Below are 8,981 nucleotides of genomic sequence, written 5' to 3'. Positions count from 1 at the left end.
AGATTGTTTGGGTGAAATATAGAACAGTGAAGGATTAGAAAAATTTAAGAATATTGTAATGTCGTCTTCAATGTAACAAAGTCATTAAGGGATGAAATAAATTTTCATTTTATTCCTGCTCCCCCCAAAATGGATATAGAACATTGTTATTTTGCGTAAAGATCCGCAGTCTAATAATTATTCTAATTATTTTTGTCACTTGGTACTTGTACTAGGTGTACACGATAGAAGGCTCGAAAGCGTATCTGTCACGAACAAGTGTTCATCGTTAAAATGTAACGACACACCTTTCCAGGAAACCGGTTACAAGCAACGGTAACATTTTCCCGAAGGAATGTCATCTTGGTATCGACCTCTCTCTCTCTTCCTCAGGGAAATAAACTGGATTTTGTGACATTTTTCACAAGGATTTCTGGATTCCGTATATTGTCCCGTTACGATACGCTCAATCCAATAAGTTATGCGAAGTTTTCATCGTTTTTCTTTAGGAAATCAATTCGCTTGATGTACCGAGGATCCACGGTGAAGCCTTTCAACGGGAGAGTTGCGGCGAATAATTACTCGGATAAAAGTCGAGTCGTCAGAAGGGTAAATGAAATTAGCCGTTGCACGAGTTTTCAGCCTGGAGGAAATTCTTTTTTTCCCTCGGCGAACCGCAGCCTTGGAGCGCGGCAAAAAGCGTTTACCTTGAACACAGAGAACGGTGGAGGTACAATCCTGGCCGAGAATGAACTGGTACGTGCCATTACGTACATAGATGAAATGTCAGGACATACCGTAAATTTCTTTTTTTATCAAGCACCTGGCACCTCAGGTAAAATTTATTTTAGCCAGGAGCCACAACTGTTTTAACCAGACTGGGGATATTCAGCATTTACGGCAAAACTGCGAAGACATTAGAGGAATTTAAGAGCAGCATTTTTGCCTTCTTAACGTTACTACAAGAAGTAGTACATTTTTATTGAATCTTTGTTGCTCATAATTCACTTAGAAAATTCTTCCCAGAATGAATAAAACAGTTATGGAGCAAGAATTACTTTTTTCTAAAACGTGTTTCGTTACCACTAATTACTGTCGATGACAGGCATTTATTTCAGTTGCTCGCAACTGGACTAAATAATAATTTTAATAGGCTGCAGATAATATATTTGCACGCCGCGTATTTACAATGTGTGAATTAAATGTTTGTGTTACAATCTTTTACAATGTTGTAAATACACTGAAGAACAATAATTACAAGCTTTTTAATAGTTATTCCCTTTATAACTCAATCAATTGTATTTACATCGGAACAACCAACCGAAAATAACAAATTTTAATGATATTTGCTTTGGAACTTGTCGGTATAAAATATTGTCGAATCAAGGTTGTAATCATTAAACATCAAGAATTGGGTTAACGAGGAAGGTGAAATGATAAGGGATTGAATAGATGCATTGTTTCACGGGTGTGCTTAAAGCGCGGGTTAAAAGTATACATCGTGTCGAGTTTTTGTTTGATTATTATTTCAGTACTCACCCTGTCAAAGAAAATTGAATTTCCGACATATTGATCAAGGCTCAGAAACACAAGATTCGATTTTATCTAATTAGAAGAAAGAATGTTACATACAAACTGATAAGAACGAGCCCACGGATATCCGACTTTTTATTAGCCCCACATTGTTGGCAAGATAAACTGGAATCCACAGGAAATCTAGAATACCAAGTTAATCACGAGCGCATGATTGCTATAGCCTGGGACGCCGACAAAAAGCTCGTTTCCGCGCACGGACTATCAAAAAGCTTTCGATCTCTTTCTCTCGATTCGCTCGTTAAAAAATTCTTGCGTCGCTTTTTTTACGAACCGGCTGACCGAAATCAATGAATAAATTGTAGCCAACAACGCATGAAACACGATTTTTGCCACGAACATGTACAACGCGGGGCTTGTATATTATTGCACATTGTATCGCAACGTTCGAGTCTCTTGTCATTTTTCTCTCTGATGAGAAACGAGTACATTGAAATCAACTTTGAAAATCAGTCGAGTTCGTGTGCATAGAATCATGGTGTTTCGAGCATTGTCCTGTACAAGATTACACCCCGACCTGGTGATTCGTCCCCTGTTTATCCCTACCAAAGAAATTATCTCTTTCCGAGCTTTGGTAGGGAATTGTAGGAGAGAAGTAGGATTTAAGACTCTAAGATCCTTCGACAAGAATAGTACGAATTTTCTACAAGAGCATTTTGAACCATAGAATGCTACGAACCTTCGTTTTAGAACAGTGCTAAAGTGCAACTTTGAGCTTGAACTTTAACATTGAACTTTCACTTTGAACCTTATCTTTGAACGTTAGCTTTGAACTTTAGCTTTGAACTTTAAAAATCAATGTGGTGAATAACCCTGGCTGTTCATGTGGTCATGAGACACAGGATATAGATCATGTCCTGTGGCAATGTCCTATACATGACACTTCCAGATTAAAGTTTATACATAACCTGAGATTACGAGGGTTTTTTCTTCCCATGTCATGTAACGTTCTACTCCACAGACCTACAAATACTGTATGTAAGACTTTATCTTCCTTTCTGAAAGATTGTGAATTATGTATATGACGCCACTCTCTATCACGCCCACCACAAATTAAGTGCCTTCAATTGATATATACTTGTTACATTAATCATACATTAGCATAAGGCTTTCATTGTAATATTGTAATACTATGAATGTGATATAAACTGCAGAATAACCTCCTATTAGAGGTTACAACTGTTCAATAAAAAAAAAACTAGCTTTGAACTGTAGCTTTGAACTTTAACTTTGAACTGCAGCTTTGAACTTGAATTGTGAACTTGAACTTTTACCCTGAACCTTTACTCTGATCTTTGAACTTTGAGCATATACTGAAAGTTGTACATGTTCGAACGATACGTGTGTTTTACCGATGTAAATAACACGAACTACTGTTTACGAAGTAAAGCGTTAATTGCCCCTGAACCAGTGGCAACCGTTGTACAGGACAACGCTCGAAACAGTGGCATGTTTTTTAATAAACAGCAACTGAAAGATCAGGCGAAAATCGTACCAAGACTTGGGCAATGACCAAATTGTATATAGGAGTCCACAGAGAATCGCTTTGATATGAAACTGAACTGAATGAAACCGTATCATGCGCCGGTATAAAATAGAACGTGGCTGACTAGTAGGAGCCCGCCAGCGACGACAATCAAATTACATATTAAATGGATTCTATTGATAATAGTATCACTGTGTCGTGCCTTGTTATTTCGTCAGGCTCGCGGTGCGCCGCTCCCGAACTCCGTTAGCATCGCTCTCGCACACTTCCCTGAAGTTAATGGAAACTTATAATTAGACGATAATACGTTTTACGTTTACGTACGGAGCACCGACGATGGAATGAAATGGATACGCGTGTAACACGATTACAGAGGACCGTAGTTTCTGAGTGCGATTAGGTCGACACCGATATGAACCCTTTCGGGAGCAGAAATTACTTTCCAGTTCTTTCTGGTTCGTAATTGAGACTGAACACGAAATTATTTTGTCTACTGATATTCCAACATGTACCACAGTGCGTAAGAATCGCAACGTCGAGGGCAATCTAACTATTTCGAATAATTTGCTCTCAAGTATACAGAGCGGAGAAAATAGGTGGAAGAAGGAGAACGCCGAAACGCTACCTTGTTTACAGATGTACCACCGGTGACAATATTATGAGAAACAACACCTCGCATACATAATGTTAAAGAATTAAAAATATGCATAGAGAAATGTAGAGGAAATTAGAACACAAGTGATTGTTAAACGATTTCACTCTACAAACAATCATCAAGGTGTTCAATAAACAATAAACATGAAGTATGTATATTAACTCTTTAAAAAATATATTAGCTATCTTATCGTTCTGTCAGTAACAATAAATATTTTCAAATATGCATCTTGTGTTCTGAGATTTTTCAAATTATGTATTACTAGACTGCGGATTTTATGCATTTATTACAAACGTAGGTAGGTTCAATTTAATAAAGCGCCAATGTACTATTTTCAACTTGATAAAGTTGGTAGAAAAAGAAAGAAAGAACATCTAATAATTAATTTAAGAAGATCCATATATTATCTTCAGTCTATGAAAAATATTAACACGAAAAAACATTTTTATAGAATTGTATTACAGTATATCGTAAAAGAATCCTAATGAAAAAATACTTTCTTCTATGCGATATCCTATGGCTTTACTTGCAGTATGAAATGTCAGGAAACGCAAGTAGGAATAAGATTAAACTAACAAAAATACTTTCCCAGAAACTGAGAATTTATGCGCGAATAGCAATGGGGAATTTGAAAAGAATTGTTACATCAGTTTGCTTTTTTGTGTAGTTCGGTACAATATTCATTGACAAATGCTGTGCAAGGTTCAGAAAAACGTTTAAAAAAAGACAAATATATGGAATATAATTTTTCATCCTAAAAAAGCTCGGTTTTTTATCAAATCGAGTTCAAAAATGCAGCGACAACGCGTGCTATGTGTTATATAGGAATTGTCTGACGCGAGTCTGATCATAACCAACCAATTCTATTTCCTGCACATTCTAAAGAACGCGACGGAACTGCGATATTTTTGTGGATTCGTTCAGAAAAATTCGAGAATTGAGAATTCGACTCGTTCTCTGAAATCCCCCGTTTAACAGATTCGAAACAGTCTAAGTGATTCGGGGGTTAAAAATATTCTAAATAAGCAGAGAGCGACACTGGGCAACACTGCCGTCGACTTCAATGAAATTCAATTTTCTTTGGCATGAATCGCCTGTGATTGGTCGAGCTATACTGTCGCGAGCCAGACAAGTTTTACTCGGCACTTGGTTCAACGGTGTAACCCGATTCACGACACTCTATGCCCGCCATTGATACTTTTTATTGAGCTGCCGAGCTTTTCCGACTTTTCCAATTCGATTCTCGCCACAAGGCCGACGTTTTTCCGTGGTTTCGGTTAGAGGCGACCCTTCGACCAAGATTTTCTCTGTTTCGTAACAGAATCAAACAACCTATCGGAAAACAGAAATTTCCGGCGACCTGCCAACACGGAAAATATCCGTGATGATGCGAAAATTTCGCGAGACTGCAACCTCAGCTCGTTTCGATGCATTGTCTCGACAGGTACGAGTGAAAGCGTTGGAATTCCCGGACGATGAATCGTTAATGATTCCCATTCTCGGTAACTCATCGATCAAAATCTATTTAGCAGCCGAATAAGATAACTCTACATATTTATGTAGAAGCAATTTGTACAATTTCGGATCTATCCTGAAAGTTTTCCCTCACCTGTAAAAATTAGATTTCGCCATTTTCTCACGACTTAAGGAAAGAGCATTAAGGGAGTGTGCAACCCTGTAAGCCTACTAAAAGTGAAGTAAAACTAACATTTTCTTTCGCATATAAAGCCACTGTAAAAACAATCGATTTTGTTTGGAAACGTTAACCAACATTTCAGATTTATTTTCATTTCTTTTCTATTACATAAAATTGAAAAACCTTTGGTAGCTCGTACTCAACTGGAATATAAGCAGCAAAAAATTGTTGCATGAACATACAAAAATTGATTATAGGAAATGTAGTGCGTACGATTTTTTCATGATTTCGAAAAATGAAAGAATGGCGACTGTTGAGAACACAAATATATTTTTCGCTGAAAAAATCAGCTTTAAAGATTTATAAAAATGTATCGAGTTGAACTATCGAAAGATCTATCCTTACACACCATAAATTGTACATATTATATAATATTGCTAAATAATGTTGTATGGATATGATAAATAATGATGAGAGAAGAGAATTAATTGGCAGGTCAATGCGTATTTAGTAACTTTCGCTATTTTAAAGCGAATTATTCGCTATTTTATTGGAGACACCCTGTTCGCAGTAATTCAGGAAAGAGAATATTTAATAGCAATTATTAAATTCTCGATTAAATAATTCCACAAATCGTGTTACATTTCATACGACCTGATTTGCATTTGGAATTTTAAATAAAATAATATGCGTAAAAGGGATTTGATTTAGCTTGGGCAAAATATGAAATCGTGGAAATCGTAACACGTGACGCTGACGGCGAACGTGTTAACGAATAAATGTTGCCATGGTTCCGAAACGAATTTTGAACAGAGATTTCCGTGTGTAGGTCAACGATTATAGGTGTCGGTTATCCGTGGGTCGTCAAGGCCGCTTATCTCGAGTGCACTGTACGAAATTTCGGTTGGCCGGCCTTGCGGTGTCAGTGACACGTTAGTTCGGAGACAGGGCCTTCGACCTCACAACATGTATAGGTGAGCGACCAATGTCAAGCTAAAATTATGGCCGTTCAAATATTTAACCGTCCTTCTATCATTTAACGCCAAACAACGGGAAGAGCTTGCGCAAACTTCGAACTTCGGCTACAACGACCAAACTCTCGTTATTCGAGATTGGAAACGGCGTAGATAGAACGTTTACTATTCTTTGTTTCCTTAGTTAGAAGATTCAAATTCTACAATAGCGACACTGAGTCAATAAATGTAGATAATTATTGGACTGCGGATCTTTATGCATTTATGGCTTACAAAAATTTTCAAAAAATGTTGAAGTAAAAGCAAATTCAACAGAATGTATAATAGTACGATTATTTATTTATTTTGGACCTACATATGCTATTGCCAATGAAAATAGAATTTCATCTGGTACCATTTTCTTAAAATTTGTCTACAAAAATTGAAAATTGCATTAACATCCGCAGTCTAATGATCATTGAATTGTAAATAATGCTAGAATAATACTCTGTCTCACACCAATTTTCCTAAAGACAAACAATTTAGGATGAAAATTATTACTTTCCATTTTTCTCGTGTATTTTCATCGTTTCTAACTACTCTCCGTCATTTGCAAATAATTGATCTTCGTTTTTGGAAAATATAAAGACAATTCACCCCATCACTTAGTAATTGTTAATGTCTACACTTCAAACGTCTAAAGATAATTTTAGTTAAATAATGTTGTAATAACAATGCCTGAAATATACACCACTATTAATACTGTAAATAATTAATGCTGTTCGTCAAATGTATAAAATCATTTATTATAATCAATTTTATAATTGCACAACGCAATCATTAACAGCATCCATTTTACAGAATTGAAATTAAATAAACCATTTTAGAAATATGCACTTTCAATTTTATAGTCAGGGACCATAACTGTCAAATGTATAAAATCATTTATTATAATCAATTTTATAATTGCACAACGCAACCATTAACAGCATCCATTTTACAGAATTGAAATTAAATAAACCATTTTAGAAATATGCACTTTCAATTTTATAGTCAGGGACCGTAACTGTTATAACCAAAAAGAAAAAAAGTCATAGAATAACAAGTATTTCATCGACTAAAATCGTATCGGTTACAAATAAGGATTATAAGTACCCGAAAATTTTTTCCCTTGTTGGTAAATGTTATCGTTGAGAGAAATTCATTTCGATCGCTTATAACAGTTATCAATGAGAGAAATTTATTTCTATTTGAACAATCGAAACAGTTTTAATAACTGTCATTTGTAACCGAAAAGTATAAAAATCGATATTTTTTAATCATTCTGTTCTTCGAATTTTTTTCTTTACATTTCGTGTACATTATCTTAAATTTCAATAATAATCAACTTTATATCAATGATTTTTATCCCTGTTATTTTTGGTCCCTGTTCATAGTTTCACACTGATCTTCATAACACGATTGCTGCACGAGAAAAGAAAGAAAAGTTCATTTTTGAGGTTCTGGTCAAGATTCCGCCAGTTGGTGGACACACTGTGCGTCGGTATCATGGACCGAGGAAGTGTTAAAAAATCTGCAGCCGAGTGGAAAATAAATGACAGAAATATCCCTAACAAAATCTGAGCAACCCAATTTTCCTTCCTCGATCAATCTCCATTTTCAGCTCAATCTCCCGCGCACCTGGTTCACTGAACCTCCCGCGAAAATAATCAATATTCACTTTCGCCGTGCAAACCTCGCCGAGAGAGCCGAGGTGTTCGCACACAGCTAAACCGAGGAAAAGAAGCCAGAAATACGGGCGCAGGTGAAAAGACCGGCGACACGATGAATCAACCGCAAAGAACCCGTTATCAGTTCCGCGTCCGTGGGGAACACGACGCCGACGGCGTAGCGTTCCGATCTCCGAGCGTCTAGATACGAACTTGACCCGGATAAGCAGCTGCAGAAATATTTCGTGGTGTATCTGTCAGGCGCAGGTTAACTCTAACCGATTGCTCGCGGCGAAGGTGAACTCCCGGCCGAGAGACAAAGAGAACGCGACGCGGCGCGATGGATTTCGTCGGCGCGTGAGCGAGAGAAGCTGAACGCGGTGTACTACAAGACAAAGAGTAGGTCAAGTTCAGCGGAACGTGGATGGAGTAACAGCCGAGTGACTCTCGCTTTCATATTCCTCGTGGCGCACCGCTGGCATATGCACGTGCACGCGTGTCCGCGCACACGTCGCGAATCTGCAAGGCTTCCTCGTCCACTTGATCACCCCTTTGTCCAATGCAATGGTCATAGAGACCGGTGCGATAGAGCCGAACCTCTCAGAAAGTTCATCTCTTCTCGTCGCTTGCACACTTCCGGACTAGAAGATAGCACGTTCTACATTTTGTTGTAAAACCTGGTAAAAATACATTTCTCATATCATTACAATACTCTCTCCTCAACGACCAACAGATTATTACAAGCGTTCTTACTTTCCTCAAAAATGTAGACCTATACTACAAAATTTAATTATATTTACACTCATGTATTATCGCGATAACAAAAGATTGTACTTATAACTGTATACCAAAAGTGGTCGCTAATGACCTCGATGTTAATGCGACCTTTATAAATAAACAATAGAAAAAAAAAAATACTCTCTCCATATATATAACTGGAGGGATCACCACTTTTTTTTTTTAGTGTAAA

The sequence above is a fragment of the Lasioglossum baleicum genome, chromosome 18 (genome assembly GCF_051020765.1).
Source record: "Lasioglossum baleicum chromosome 18, iyLasBale1, whole genome shotgun sequence".
Classification (NCBI taxonomy): Eukaryota; Metazoa; Arthropoda; class Insecta; order Hymenoptera; family Halictidae; genus Lasioglossum; species Lasioglossum baleicum.
Note: the sequence above shows the minus strand (reverse complement) of the source record.